Source organism: Balaenoptera borealis, assembly GCF_965194805.1.
Source record: "Balaenoptera borealis genome assembly, chromosome: 4".
Lineage (NCBI taxonomy): Eukaryota > Metazoa > Chordata > Mammalia > Artiodactyla > Balaenopteridae > Balaenoptera > Balaenoptera borealis.
The window spans coordinates 99,353,691-99,370,454 of NC_138861.1; the positions used below are offsets into that span (position 1 = coordinate 99,353,691).

Below are 16,764 nucleotides of genomic sequence, written 5' to 3' on the forward strand. Positions count from 1 at the left end.
CTAAATCCGTTTACTATTGAAACATTACTATAAATGTATTAAAAAAATATTTTAGGGGACTTCCCTGGTGGTGCAGTGGTTAAGAATCTGCCTGCCAGTGCAGGGGACACGGGTTCAATTCCTGGTCCAGGAAGATCCCACATGCCACGGAGCAACTAAGCCCATGCGCCACAACTACTGAACCCGCGTGCCACAACTACTGAAGCCCACGTGCCTAGAGCCCATGCTCCACAGCAAGAGAAGCCACTGCAATGAGAAGCCCGCGCACCGCAACGAAGAGTAGCCCCCGCTCGCTGCACCTAGAGAAAGCCCGTGAGCAGCAACAAAGACCCAGCGCAGCCAAAAATAAATAAATAAAATAAATTTATAAAAAATAAAATAAAATAAATTGTATACTAGTAGAGATGCCAGTAATTGTGTACATATTAACAAAGAATATGTGGAAATCAAAATTAAGAATACAACATCACTTATATTGCTCGCCAAAAGTGAAATATTTAGGTGTAATTTAGCAAAACATGTACAAGACTTGTATACTGAAAACTACAAAATTCTGATGAAAGAAATCAAAGACAATCTAAGTAAATATAGAGACTTTCCATATACATGGATTGGAAAACTCAGCATACTAAAGATGTGAATTCTCTCCAAACTGATATACAGTTTTATGCAATTCCTAGCAATATTTTTTGTAGATAGGTGAGATAATTCTAAAATTTATATAGAAAGGTAAAGAAAGTAGAGCAGCTAAAACCATTCTGAAAAAGAAAAAAATGGGAGGAATCACTCTACCTGATTTCAAGACTTATTGTAGAGCTACAGTAATCAAGGTTGTGTGATTTCGGCAGAGGGATCGACATATACAACAGTGGAACAATACAGAGAACCCAGAAATAGACCCACACAAGTACAGTCAAGTAATTTTTGATAAAGGTCAAGTGCAATCCAATAGAGGAAGGACAGTCTTTTTAATAAATGGTGCTGGAGCAACTGGCTATCCATTGGCAATACAAAACAAAACAAAAAAAGTCCTCAAAAACAAAAAATAAAACTTGACCTGAACCTCACACCTTATAAAAAAAATTAACTCAAAATGGATCATAGAGTTAAATGTAAAATGTAAAGCTATAAAATTTTTAAAAGATAATATAGGAGAAAGTCTTCAGGACCTAGGACTTAGTGAAGAGTTCTTAGTCATGACACCAAAAGCACAATCCATACAAGAAAAAAATGGATAAATTGGACTTCATCAAAATTAAAATTTTGCTCTGTGAAAGACCCTGTTAAGAGGATGAAAAGGCAAGCTATAGATGGGGAGAAAATATTTGCAAATCACATATTTGACAAAGGTCTCATTTCTAGAATATCTAAAGAACACTTAAAAGTCAACATTATGAAAACAAGCAATCCAATTAGAAAGCAGGCAAAAGACATGAAGAGACATTTTACCAAAAATGATATACAAGTGGCAAATAAGCACATGAGCAGATGTTCAACATCATTAGGCATTAGGAAAATGCAAATTACTAGTACAATGAGATGTCACAACACACCTATCAGACAGTTAAAATAAAAAATTATGACAATACTGCATTTGTTTACTAAAACTGCCGTAACAAATACCACAGACTGGGTGGCTGAAGACAACAGCAATTTATTTTTCACAATTCTGGAGGCTAGAAGTTTAAGAGCAAACTGTTGGCAGGGTTGATTTTATTCTGAGGCCTTGTTCCTTGACTTGTAGATGGCCATATTCTCCCTGTGTTTTCACATGGTCTTTTCTCTGCATATGTTTAGTCCTAATCTCTTCTTATAAGGACACCAGTTGTATTGGATTAGGGTCCACACCAATGACCTTATTTAACCTTAATCACCTCTTTAAAGACCCTATCTCCAAATATAATCATATTCTGATGTACTGGGAGTTATGGCTTCAACATATGAATTTAGGAAAGACATAATCCAGCCCATAACAAGCACCAAATGCTAGAGAGGATGCAGAGAAACTGGATCACTCTTATATTGCTGGTGGGGATGTAAAATGGTACAGCCAATGTAACACAGCAATTGCACTCTGGGGCTTTTATTTTACAGAAATGAACAAAAGCTGACACATGATTTCTCGTAGCATCAGTATTTGTAATAGCCCAAAACTGGAACTACAATTTCCCTCAATAGGTGAATGGTTGCAAATGGCATGGTAACACCCATACCATGGAATGCTACTCCACAATGAAAACAAACTGCTGACGCACATGACAATACGAATGAATTTTAAAAGGTCGTTATGCTGGATAAAAAGACCTAATCTCAAAAGGTCACATATTGTATGATTCCATTTATATGCCATTCTTTCTTTTTTCCAATTTATTTATTTATTTATTTTTGGCTGTGTTGGGTCTTCGCTGCTGTGCACGGGCTTTTCTCTAGTTGCGGCGAGCGGGGGCTCCTCTTCGTTGTGGTGCGCGGGCCTCTCACTGCAGTGGCTTCTCTTGTTGCGGAGCACGGGCTCTAGGCGCACAGGCTTCAGTAGTTGCGGTGCGTGGGCTCAGTAGCTGTGGCTCGTGGGTTCTAGAGCGCAGGCTCAGTAGTTGTGGCACACAGGCTTAGTTACTCCACGGCATGTGGGATCTTCCCGGACCAGGACTCAAACCCGGGTCCCCTGCATTGGCAGGCGGATTCTTTACCACTGCGCCACCAGGGAAGCCTTATATACCATTCTTAAAATGACGAAATTAAAAAACTAAAAATAGAGTTACCATATGATCCAGCAATCCCACTCCTGGGCATATATCTGGAAAAGACAAAAACTCTGTTCAAAAAGGTTCATACACCCCAGTGTTCATAGCAGTGCTATTTACAATAGCCAAGACATGGAAACAACCTAAGTGTCCATCAACAGATGAATGGATAAAGAATGTGGTATATACATATATTTCATTATATATATATAAATATATATATATATATAGTGGAATATTACTTGGCCATAAAAAAGAATGAAACATTGCCATTTGCAGCAACATGGATGGACCTAGAGATTATCATACCAAATGAAGTAAGCTAGACAGAGAAAGACAAATATTATATGATATCACTTATGTATGAAATCTAAAACATAATACAAATGAACTCATTTACAAAACAGAAACAGACTCAAAGACATAAAAAACAAATTTACAGTTACCAAAGGGGAAAGAGGTGGGGGGAGGGATAAATTAGGAGTATGGGACCAACAGATACACACCATGATGTACAAAATAGATAAAAACCAAGGATTTACTGTATAGTACAGGGAACTATATTCAATATCTTGTAATAATCTATAACGGAAAAGAATTGGAAAATATGTATATATGTATAACTGAATCACTTTGCTATACACCAGAAACTAACACAATATTGTAAATCAATTATACTTCAATAAAAAAAGTTTTTAAATAGTGCATTAAAATATCACATCTTGATTTCTGGGTTTTCTGATGTCCTCTTAAATTTTGTGCCCAAGGCAACTGCCTCTCTCGCCCCACCCTAGTCCCAGCCCGGTGGGTCATCACCTGTTGCCAGATTGTTTGTCAAAGGGTTTTGCCTCTAATGTTTGCTATGTAAAATGTGAGCATTATTTTACAATGTTTTAAACTTTAATTACAAAAGTACCTCATACTCATAAAAAGTAAAAGAAGGTATAAAGTAAAAAGTAAAATTCTCTCATAACTTTCTCCTCTCAGTCCCGTTTCCAGAAGTTGCCACTGTTAATAAATTGTATGTCCTTTCAGATAGTTTTTATATAAATACATGCAAAGTATACATGCTGTTAATACTCATTAAAAAACAAATGGGGGGGCTGACTTCCCTGGTGGTGCAGTGGTTAAGAGTCCACCTGCCAACACAGGGGACATGGGTTCAAGCTCTGGACCGGGAAGATCCTACATGCCGCAGAGCAACTAAGTCCATGTGCCACAACTACTGAAGCCCACATGCTCTAGAGCCCGTGTGCCACAACTACTGAGCCCACATGCTGCAACTACTGGAGACTGCACGCCTAGAGCCCATGCTCCTCAACAAGAGAAGCCACTGCAATGAGAAGCCCGTGTACTGCAATTAGATAAAGCCCACGCGCAGCAACAAAGACCCAACGCAGTCAAAAAAAACAAAAATGACAACACAAAAAAAATGGGATCCTATTCTACCACTGTTCTGAACTTGCTTTTCTTTTCGATTAATGATATAACAGACACCTTTTCATATTCTTCTATTCTAGTACATTCTCTGTGAGCTGCATAGAGATCCATTGTATGGCTCTGTAATAATTTAATTCCCTGTTGATAGACATTCAGGTTGTATCTAGCATTTATTATTTCAAACAATGCTACAATAAAAACCCTTAAACATATTTTTGCTTGTTTGTTCTAATGTAAATGTTTTATTAATATTGCCAAAAACCCCTCTAGAATATTTTATGCATCTTCTCACCCCTCCACCAATTTTGGGGGGAGTATTAATTTCCTCTCTCTGTGGCCAATACTGTATGTCATCAATTTTTTTAAAATTTACTAATCCGCAAAGTGAAATATGGAATTTCATTGTTTTACTTTGATACTCTTTTATTATCTTTTTATAGATTTATTAGCCATTTACTACTCTCCTATGAATTTTGTGTTCATATCCTTTGCCCATCTTTTTATTGGAACATTAATCTTTTCTATATGGATTGGTATGAACTCTTTGCATATTAAAGAGATTAGTGCTTCATGTATTACAAACATTATTCTTTCTGTTTGTTTATCTTTTGATTTTGTCTATGGAGAGTTTTTTATTTGTTTTGTAGGGTTTGTTTTTTTGTTTTTTTGCTGCATGGAAATTTCAGGATTTTTAAAAAAATTTAAATAGTCAATCTAATCATTCATGGTTTCTTAATATCATGTCATGCTTAGTATGGTCTTCCTCATTCAAACTTATTTTTTTTTTATTTATTCACATGTTCTTCTAGGGGTTTTGTTGTTGTTGTCATTGTATTACTTTAAGAGTTTAAGCCATTGAATTTCTTTTGGTGAAAGAAGTGATGTAGAGATTCAGATCACCTTTGTCAAATGCCTTTCCATTTCTCATAATATACTTTATTGGACAGGCCACCCTTTCACCACTTCTTCTGAGAGGCTAACTTTATTGTAAAATAATGTTTATACATGCTTCTGATCATTTCTGAATTCCTCATTCTCTTTATTTAATAGAATCTTTCTGTTTCCACAGCAGTCCACAGCATGTTAATTACTGTAATTTAGTGAAACATTTAAATATTTAATAGGGCTATTTCTCTTCATTATTTTTTTCTATCTGGTCCTTCTCTTATGTTTGTTTCTCTAGATGGACTTTGGAATGAGTGTGCTAAGTTTTAAGAACCCTGTAAACTGACTGTCATTATACTGAATTTATAAATTAATTTCAGGAAAACTCTTATCTTTTCATATCTTTAATAATATTCATATTTTTAAAATTCCTAGGCAAAATGAACACATGTCCTTCAACACATTAACATCTTCTTGAACAAAATAATATTGCATTATATTGCAGACTTTCGATTAAGAGCTTGAGAAGGGAGGTCTTTTCCATAATTCTATAATTACTATTTACACTTATTTTAATGTGAACTAATTCATTCTATAAGCAATTATGAAGCACCTACTGCATATAGCATACACCATGTTGGACAATGAAAAGATAATGAAGCAAAGACATCGTCCCTGCTCTGACATCTTATCATGTGGTTGGTTATTTCTGGTAGGAAGACAGTCATATAAATAATTGCAGAATACTGTTGTGACTATTAAACAAGGGCAGTACAGTGTGTTATGGAATACAAAATCGCAGGTTTGAAGAAGAGCTTACTTTCCCTAGGAGTTTCTTGAGGACTTCCAAGACATGACACGTCAACTAGATTTTGAGGAAAAGTGAATGTTGGCCAATAACAATATTGTCTATTCATGATTCATGTATCTACTGGCATCTTGATGTTACTCAAAAAGATGGTTTTAAATGAAAATAACCAAAGCATTAAAAAATGAACATAATTATTCATTAAAAATTTGATCTTATACATAAGCAGATTTTCATACAAGTAAGTAAATTCTTTAGATTGTATAGATATGAATTTTTTACTATTTTAATGTTTACTATCCAGCTTTATTAATTTTCATGGTATATAAATTCAAAAATTTTAGACAGTTAAATCTATCATTTCCTGTTTAATTTCTCCTATTGTTTCAATCTTTCAAAAGCTACCATCTCTACAAAGATCTAGTAAATGGGGTCCCATTTTGGCCACATTTCAATAATCACATGGAATTGCTGAACAGCATCCAAAAATGATGAGAAATGAAAAGTAGGTTTCCATTTTTTCACAAGTAAAAATTAGAATAGGCCAAAGAGAGATCTTGTGCATTGTCTCCAAGGATAATACAGAGGATGATGAGCGACGATTTTCTATGTCCAATAATTTTAATTAAGAGAAAATGAGTTTACAGCAAAGGACAACATTTTGGATGAGCACAGGGAAGAACTTATTTACTATCATGGTGCTAGAACAATAGAATAAACTCCAAAATAAGATGAGGGCCTCCATTCGCATAGGTTTTCCCAAGATAATAGAAACCATTTATACCAATGGTTTACAAACTGGAGTTCTTATTTGGTGTATCTTAGAGAAGATAGAGGAAAAGGATAAGACTGTTAGCAGGAGGCCAAGGACATGGGTCTATTGATTCAACAGAAAGATCTGGAAAGACTGGTTTATCCAGTTGACAGTTGGGGTGTTGACAGGTGAGATGCTGACTCAGCTGATAGCTCAAGGTCTCTTCTCAATATTGGCTGAGATTAGTAGTCAAAGGCCAAGTCATATTTTTAAAAATAATAATTTCAGTCACAGTTTTGTGATTTCGTGCTCTATGTTAATTCACATTTGGTCTTGGATAAATGGGTTCACAGTGAACACTTTTCCTCCAAATCCAACATAGCCATGAAATTACATAAAAGTACAAAACCAAAAGCATTGTGAATATAAATTTTTTTTTTAATGAGGGAATAAAAAGCAAGTTTTTCTGCAGTTTATAAATGCTATGCTAGTAGGAAAGTCAGATAAAAATAGTTTAGCACACTCCCAAACTCCCAAATTAACCAAATTTCTTTTCATAGGGTAGGCATATTCAGCATATAAATCAATGGTCAAAATCTGGTCTTCAGTGACTTTGAAAATAGACATAAAAATGCATATTTTACATTTTGAAAAGTCTTTAATTGACTAGTAGAGCTATGGTAAAAGGAGATTAGAAATTTTTTCAGCTGCATAAGATTTTCAATGAGTTCCCTAAGGATGTGGGTGGATATCTTTGATTTTAAGATTTGAGTTGATTAGTAAGAAGGAAATGTGGTGTCAGGCATTAGAACCTCATTTTTATTATCTAGCTTTTATGCAATTCATTTCCTCTCCGAATTGAAAAAAAAAATAGTTTATAATATCTTGGTTAATGAGGACAGTGTTACATTTGAAAGGCTAGAGCTGGAGGTCTTAGAGGAAGGCCAGCTGGTGGCCAACCCAGGCTTCATAAGGCTACATTGTATTGATGGGGTCACTAGGGCCCACAGCCCAGTAACAAGTTCATCAGATTCACTCAGACTCAGAGAGACGGATGCACACTAACAAACTCCCAATTCTCTGAGGTCAAGGGTGGGAGGAGGGAGCACACACATCTGCCTTTCCTTCCTCACCAAATCCTATGAAATCATCATAGAGGTACTTTAAAAGAAAATAAATCTATAATAGTGTGGGGGAAACAATGAAAAGCTTCAATAATGAGTCAGAAATTTGGAATGATTCCTAAAAGAGGAAAAGCAGTAAGAGTCATACTTAAGAGAAATTTTAAAATCCTGTAGAACATTACAGCTCAAAACACATCCAAGAGAGGAATCATAGCATTGAGAGGACTGGTTTTGGAGGAGCTAATGCAATTCACTAATTCATTCTTTTATTCAACAAATATTTGTTAAGCATCTATTATGTGTCAGGCACTGTTCTAGGCATTTGGGTCACATCAGTGAACAAAACAAGGTTCTTGTCCTCTTGGAGAGTGTGTATTAGTGGCATGAGACAGACAATTAAAGATAAACTTAATAAACATTTCAGTATGGAGAAGAGGATGAATGCCATGGAAGATGAAAAAGTAGATGGGGGCGAGAGACAGTTGTCCTGTGGGAGTAGGAGGCTGGATATTGAACAAAGTGGTTAGGGTAGGGCTCCCTGAGGAGAGGAGTTAGCCAAGCAGCTATCTGGTGGAAGGGCATTCAAAGCAGAGGGAACAGTGAGTATGAAGACTCCAGGGCGGGAGTGGTGTGCCTGTCATGTTCTAGGAACTTTGAGGAAACTGGAAGTGGAAGGGGATGAGGTCGAGAGGTCACAGGGAGCTGGATTGTGTAGCCCTTGTACAGACCTTGGGTTTTAATCTAAATGAATTGGGGGCAGTGGCAGGGGGACGTGTGTAGGCGGGGAGAGGAGAGAACAGGGTTTTGAGCAAAGGAGTGATGTGATTTCATGTACATTTAAAGGGCTTGACTCTGGGTGTCCTGTTGAGAATAGACTCTAGACAGTCAAGAACAGACACAGGACCACCAGTAATGCAGGTGAGAGAGGATGGTGGCTCTGACCAGGATGGAAGCAGTGGTGGTAATAAAAGTGGTCAATTCTAATGTATTTTGAAGATAGAATGAACGGGATTTCCTGATGATTGAATGTAAAAGTGTGAAAGAGAAACGTCACAGATGACACGTATATTCTGGCCTGAGAATTGGCTAGATGGGGTTGTCTTTACCTGATATAAAGACAGCTGCATGTAGAATAAGTTTGGTGGAATTTGGGAGAGTTGGGGGAGGTGGTCATGAGTTTCATTTTGGATGTGTCGAGTTTGAGATGTCATTAGACATTCAAGGGGAGATGTCAACAGGCAGTTCTCCAGGATCTGGAGTTTGGAAGAGAAGTCTGGGCTGGAGATATATATTTGGGGCTTGTTGGCACATGTATGATGTTTGAGAATGAATACGATCACCACATGGGAGAGTACAGATATTGAAAAGAAAATAGAGGAGAAAAACCAGATGATCATCTCAATAGGTGCCCCCAAAATATTTGATAAACACTTATTCCCAATTAAGAAATCAACAAATATCAAGAAACTTTAAGGGGAAAAAAAGACTTCAATATATCATGAAAGATAAAATGTTCTCTAAATGAAAGACTATAGTTTTTTCTTGTTTTCTCTGCTTTATGTTTCTCAAATTATAAAGCAATACAGCTTTATTGCAACAAGGAAACTAGTACAGTGATGTGTAAAGAAAAGTTAATCATCATTTCACACCCATCTCAACCCCCTTTGAGGTGACAAATGTTAACAACTGGCATTTATCCCTTCACATCTTTTTCATGGTTCATTCAGTATTACAAGCATTTATGCAGCCCACAGTTATAGTGGTTTGTCTTTATGTGCTTTGTTTTGACAAAATAGAATCATACCATACACATTACTAGCTTTTAAAAATTTAACAACATATCATGAACATGCCTGCAAATATGTCGATATAGATTCAACTCTAGCTTTTTCTCTTAATATATATATACACATACATTATACATGTATATGTGTATATATATAATGTATATACATACTAATGTGTTATATATATATATATATATATATATATATATATATATATATATATATAGTATCATTATGCTAGTTTAAAAAATTTCTGTTAGATTTCTTTTTCCTTCTACCCTCTTCCAGCATCTACCCAAAACTAATCCCCCTACCCCGAACCTGGCATAGCCCTTGTTAACAACGCCCTGTAGAGCATTCCATGCTTTTTCCCCAAGGTCATGTAATCATGAGCAAACTGAAGTCTGCACACAAATATATACATTTACACAGATACACACATACATACACTCATATACTAGTTTATAGCTGGAAACCATAATATACACAATTCTCAGCATCTTGTCTTTATCACTCAACATTGTGAAGAAATCCTTCTAATTCATGGGGAGTAGTTCTAATTCCTTCTTCTTAGTAGCTGCATAGTATTTTATGACGCTGATACATGCACAATTTATTCAACCATTTCCTTATGGATGCATATTCACTTTGTTTTTAGTTTTTTGCTACTATAATTCTGCAATAAACAAGTTACATATAGCCTTCTGTACTGGTTCTTTTATTTCTACTGGCTACATTCCCAGCAGTGCAGTCATTGGGTATGTGGATTCTTTATTTTAATAGATGCTGTTAGATTTTTTTTTTCCAAAAGGCAATAACAATTCACACTTTTCACAAGCAATGCATGAGATTGCAATAGATAATATTATTCTTTTTAATTTTTGCCAGTCGGATGGGTGTAATGTCTCATTATTTTAATTTGCAGTTTCCTGACTGCTGGTGAGTTTGCGTATCTTTTAATATGCTTATTAGCCATTTGGATTTGCTATTCTGTGAATTGCCTGTTTATACCCTTGCCCTTTTTAAAAAATGGAAGTGTTTATCTTTTTCTTATCACTTTGTAAGAATTTGTTGCATGTAAGAATTATTAACCCTTTATCTGTTATCTGCATTACACATACTTTTCTAAATGCATATTTTGACTTGACTTTGTTTATGGTATCTTTTGCCATATAAAAGTTTTCCATTTTTAGGTAATCAAATATGTCTATCTTTTATACTTCCAGATTTCTGGTTTTAGTTAAAGAGGTGTTCTCTGTCCCCTAGATTTCCAGGTAGTCATCTAAATGTTCTTCTAAGATTTACTGTTTACATTTAATTTTTTAATCCACTTGGAATTTATTTTTGGATTGTTGTGAAACTGGGATACAAGTTCATTTTGTTCTAGATGAATAGCCAGTTATGCCAGAACTTTATTAAATAAACCATTCTTTCCCACAGAATTGAAATACTACCTTTGTCACATATTAAATTATGATATATACTGAGATCTATATTTGGATCCACTCTTCTGTTCCACTGATTTGTCTACTCTTATGCCAATACCATGCTGGTTGTATTACAGTGATTTTTATTACAATGGCTTTCAGTTGAAGGCAAGTCTCTCATTATTTATCTTCTTTATAGTTTTCTTTGCTATTCAGGCTTTTATATTTCCATATGTATTCCATATAGATTTTAAAACAATTTATCAACTCCCTCCACTCCCCCCCAAAAAACCTGTTAGGATAATAAATGGAATTGTGTTATATTTATTTAGGGGGACTATTGTTATTTTTTATCTATAAGAATTTCAGTATTTATTTCTTTAAAAAAGAAATAATATTATCACATCTTAAAAATGAACAATTTCTGGATAATTAAATGTCTAGTCACTGTTTAAATTTCTCCAATTATCGCACGATTATTTAGTCTATTTGTTAGACTCAGAATCAAAATAAGGCCATAAATTGTAGTTGGTTGTGACAGGTCTTTAAATCTGTTTTGAATCTATAGACTCCTCCCCTGTCACACTTTTTTCTTGCAATTACTGAAGAGAATGTGTTGTTTTTTCCAGTAGCATTTCCTAGCCTGCATTTTGATAACTGTGCCTCTGTGGTGTCATTTAATGTATTCCTCTGTCCCCTTAGTTTCTGCCTATTGGTGGTTAGATCTAGAATTTTGATCAGACTCAGGTTCAATTTTCTGGCAAATACTCTTCACAGAGGACGGCACAGGATGTCTGATTCTCTCTGTTGTTCAGCAGTCCTCTATCCATGGATTTGTTAGAACTTGAAGAGTGGTGACGTTTTGACTCCATCACTCCTTCTGTATTGTTAACGGAAGCAGCTTTAGATGTTTCTTCTACAAAAGTACTTCAACTACTTGGGTACCTGGAGGTACATGTTATGCAAAAAAATGATAAGGGATTGATTTCAGATGAGCTGACTTCCTAGAATCTTCTGAAAGTGACCACTAAGTTTTGTTTTGTTTTGTTTGCTTTGTTATGAACTAGTGGGCATAATCATATTGGATATATTTCAATCTATTAAAGTTATTATTCATGTTTCAGTGGCCTGTGGGAGCCTCTTCAGGTTGGCTTGTGAGGCCTTTGGACACAGCCCTGGGAATCACACCAGAGAGCAGGAAGCTCAGTTACTCAGGGCAGGTGGTGTGTTTCCTGCCCTAGATCTGTCATGGCTGTAATCCAAGGGGCTCTTTGGCCTTCTAGGTGAAACTGAATTTGGGACCACCATCTGGGCACTTGATGTTACTGGCTTAGTCACTGTTTCTGGAATTTTTTTTCAGAGTAGAAAATGGTGTTTGTTGGTAAGATTACATGTCATGAGTTTATACCAATAGTTTCAACTCAAATTAAAGACTACAGGGTTATTACTTAACTCATTGACCTCCTTCCTACCACACTGAAAAATTTCAGTTGTTGACAATCTCAACAGAATTACTTGCTTCCTTGAGGCCACTCTACATACACTATGGTCTGAAAATAACGGTCTCCATACTGCCTCAAAAAATGTGGGATTTCTCAGGGCAGCTTAAGATATTTTTTGCAATTCTTTTTTTGTCTGTAGGGCATATCCCACTAGGGATGGGCTATCAAATTACTGTGCTTCAAAAGTCACTTTAAATTGCTTCTCTCTGGGTAGCTGTGCCACCAACATGATTCTGGTTGAGTTGGGTTCATTTGTTTTATTTTACTTTCAGTGTTTAGGGATTGCTTTTTAAAAATTTAAGTTTGATGTATAATTGTGTAAAACGTATATGGTTTTAAAGTCAAATCTAAAAGCAGGGAATATTCAGAAAAGCTCAGCTTCTGTCTCTGCTTGTTCACTACTTCCCCACAGGAAGTCATTTAAAAGTGGCTTTATAGTTAATTAACTTTACATTTTTAAATTTAAGTAGTTACAGATTTATGCACACATATACATACACAGTATGTGTATATGTGTATATGTATCTCCCCTTTCTTAAATATATATACCATATATACTTCTCTCCATCTTGTTTTCTCATAATAAACTGTCTCAGAGATCACTCTATCTCCTTAACCTTTAGAATTTTAAGGTTTTCATCCAGTAGAATTCCCACCCCCTTCCAGCTTATCAACCTTGAAATGGCCAGCCTGTCCTCCACTGGTTCTTCAATGCCCAATCCAATTGTATCATGCATCCTCCCCTTCCAGGCCATCGAAAGCATCCAGAAGCTGAGAAGTAGTATTTTATGATATTAACTATCCCCATCCAAGGGCAAGATATATGCAAATGTAAGGATATGAGTTATATCTCATATTATTATATAAATTTAATTCATCCCAATCCAAAACCCAACAGGACTTTCTAAGGGAATTTAGTAAGCTGGCTATACAATTCATATGAAAGAGAAAGGGACCCAAATGGCCAAGAAAGTTTGGAAATAAAAAGAAAAATGAGGGAAGACTTTCCCTACTAGATACTGGAGCATTGAGTCTATAGTATAGACTGAGTTTACCTGACCATGATGAAATAACAGGGTCCAGATTTAGCCTCCTCCCTATACAATGAAATTACTAGAAAAAAATATGTAAAACAATAGTTTTCAGGCATTGGACAACAGGCAGCATGGAGAAGGAAAACAAACAAGGTGAACCCTAAGACTGTCCAAGCATACACCCTGGAGAGAATTTCTCAGCTGTAGCACAGGAAGGAGCACCTAAACAGAGTGGTCTCTGACCCCTGAGGAGGTCAAGGCAGCTGGATGGAATGTGTGGGTCAGGCCAGAGAGGAAAGAGCCACATGGAGAGAGCTCAAAGATCCACAGAGAGTTCCCCTCGAGAGTTCAGCTCAGTACTCATCAGTACCTATGTGCCTTAGTCAGCTCAGCCACTGCAACAAAATGCCATAGACCAGGGGGCTTAAACAACAGACATTTATTTCCATAGCCATTATTTTGTAATAACTTTAAGTGGAATATAATCTATAAAAAAATTGATATGTTGTATACCTGAAACTAATATTGGAAATTAACTGTATTTCCATTAAAATTTTTAAAAAACACATTTATTCCTCACAATTACAGAGGCTGGAAGTTTGGGATCAGGGTGTCTGGTTGGGTTTTGGTGAGGGCTCTCTTCCTGTTTATACCCTCACGTGGCCTTCCTTGGTGTCTCAGAGAGACTGAGATGCCTGGTCTCCTCTTCTTTTTATAAGGGCGTTAATCCCATCACAAGGGCCCCACCCTTATGATCTCATCTAAACCTAATTACCTCCTGAAGACCCCACCTCTAAATACCATCACATTGGGGGTTAGGGTTTCAACATGTGAATTTGGGGGAGACACAAGCATTCAGTCCATAGCAATGTGTGTGAGAAATCTACATGAGGTTAGGGGAAGGCCACCAGAAAAGATCAGGCAGAACAATACCCAGAACTAGCCCTAGACTAAAGGCTGCTCTGAACCCAACTAACGAAGTATAAAGACAAGTTTTGAAAGGATTGAATTCCTTCCAAGTAACTTAACTGTGTCCTAAAACAGAGCCCAAAACCATTCAAAGGAACAAAAAATATCCATTATTGAACAATACAAAATTCAAACTATTTGCATCCAATAAAAATTTACTAGGCATGCAGAGAAGCAGAATAATATAACTCATAAAGATGAGAAAAATCAATCAATAAAACAGACCCAGAAATAACACAGATGATAAAATTAGTAGACTATGGCATTAAAAGAGTAATAACAAATATGTTCAAGAAGGTGGAGGAAAGCATGAGCATGTTAAGGAGAGATATGGAAGATACAGAAAAGACCCACATCAGACTCCCTCCTGGTGATTGGGCTTTGGAGACTGGGCCATTCAGTAAATCAGCCTTCGGTGAGTTGGCTTTTAGAAAACTGGCTTTTGGAGAACTGACCAAGAACCATCTTAAACATGAGATTGATAGTGGGGCTAATATTTCTTTCCTCTTTGAATGGAAGTAGCACCCCTGGGGAACTTCAGGCCTCCCTCCTCTTATTGGGGGAATGGGTTGGCAGGGAGGGGGTGTGTGAGAGCAGTGTGGGTGCTTTATCTCTGCAAGATTTCTCTGAGGAGAGGGAGTGCAGAAAGAGAATGGACTCCCTTTGTGGGCATGCATATCCAAGAGAACAAGAACCAAAAGCCTGGTTGCACAGCATTTATTTATTTATTTATTTCACCCAACTGAGAAACATGGACCAATGGAGGTCAGGCTCTACTGAGTTGGTGAAAATGGTGAAATCTTCCTTGCTGGTACTTTCCCCAAGAGGAAGATGTGCCTTAAAAGAGTGTAAAGCTGGGGTTGGAAAGAGAAGCTGTCCCCATGCTCCTAGTAAGTTCCAGGCATTGCACTGAGGATCCAAGCTTGGGTATGATGTGGCCACTGTTCTCAAGTTTCTCACAGTCTAGTGGGCTTGCCTTCCTCACTTTCTGTTCCTTTTTGTTTTCTTTATAGGCTCCCATTCTTCTTACTTGCCTCTTAAATAATTCAGCACTTGTACGGGGCTTGATAACTAGGTGCCCTGAGCTTCCTATTGCTCTATTTATACAGTTATCATGACGGGGGGAGAAACTGGTACACATTACTAGAGCCTAGGGCAAGATCTCCCTTAGACCCAGGGAGCCGGGGCTCCTGCCCTGAGCCCTGGGCTACAGAGGGCGCCCCTGGGGCTCTTCTCAGGCAATACTCACCCACTTGGCCAGGTGTCTACACGGCCAAGGCAATGTGGCTGTTTGGAGTCTGTGCCCCTGGGAACCTGGACCAGAGCCATCACAGTTGGGCTGGAGTGTCCACACAGGGAGGAGAGAGAAGGTGTGTATGCCACGGGCGAGGGGCATTCACTGATATCCTTGCCCCAGATCGCTTAAATTTTCGCAGTAAACTGTCTGGCAATCCAGAGGTGGACTGACTTCTTGCTGGGGGAAACCAATATTAATTTTTACCCACCTGAAGCCTTTCTCTGGGGCCCGGACAGTGTCCCAGAACTCATGACTTTACCTATCATTCCGTGTCATGTCTCTTAGCATCACCAAATTAGAACTCTTGATTCATTCCCTCCAACCCACCCACCACAATCCTCCCCATCTTAATAAACAGTTCCACCATCCACCCAGTTGATCAGACATTCTATATTCTTCTCCTTTCTGTTATCCTGAACTTCCACTGAGACAATCCATTAGCATGTCCTATTGGCTATGCCTCTAAAATAGATCCCAAATCCAACTACCTCTTACCTGTTTTATTTCCACCTTTCCAGGTTTAGTCACCATCATTTCTCACCTGGGCTACTTCAACAGCTTCTACAACAGTTTCCCTGTTCTCATTTTTGCCTTTCTCCCCCCTAGTTGATTCTCCAACAGCAACTAAAGTGACTTATGAAAAAATAAAACAGATGATACTACTCCCTTGTTTAAAATCCTCTAATGGATTTCCACTGAGATTAGAATTAATCCAAACTCCTTTCAATTTCCCATGGTTCCTACACAATGTGGCCCCTGCCTACCTCAATGGCCTCCTCTTAGCCCACTCCTTCTTGGTCACCACCTCCTTCCACTCTGGTCTTTGTCCTATTTTTTACACGCTCACACTCATTTCCTTCCTTACACATGCTCTTTTTTCTGCCTGGAATATTCTTACCAAGTTCTTAAAAGGCTGGGCTCCTCTTGTCTGGGCTCAAATGCCATCTTCTAAGAGAAGCTTTACTCAACCACCTTCTCGATGCAACCCATCATACC

General features: G+C 37.3%; 1 long non-coding RNA gene across 2 annotated transcripts in view; it reads right to left on the reverse strand.

Moving 5' to 3' along the window:
* LOC309627353 overlaps positions 1-16,764 on the reverse strand; it is a 54,367-nt gene that overhangs the window by 22,968 nt on the left and 14,635 nt on the right. The window lies entirely within an intron of this gene.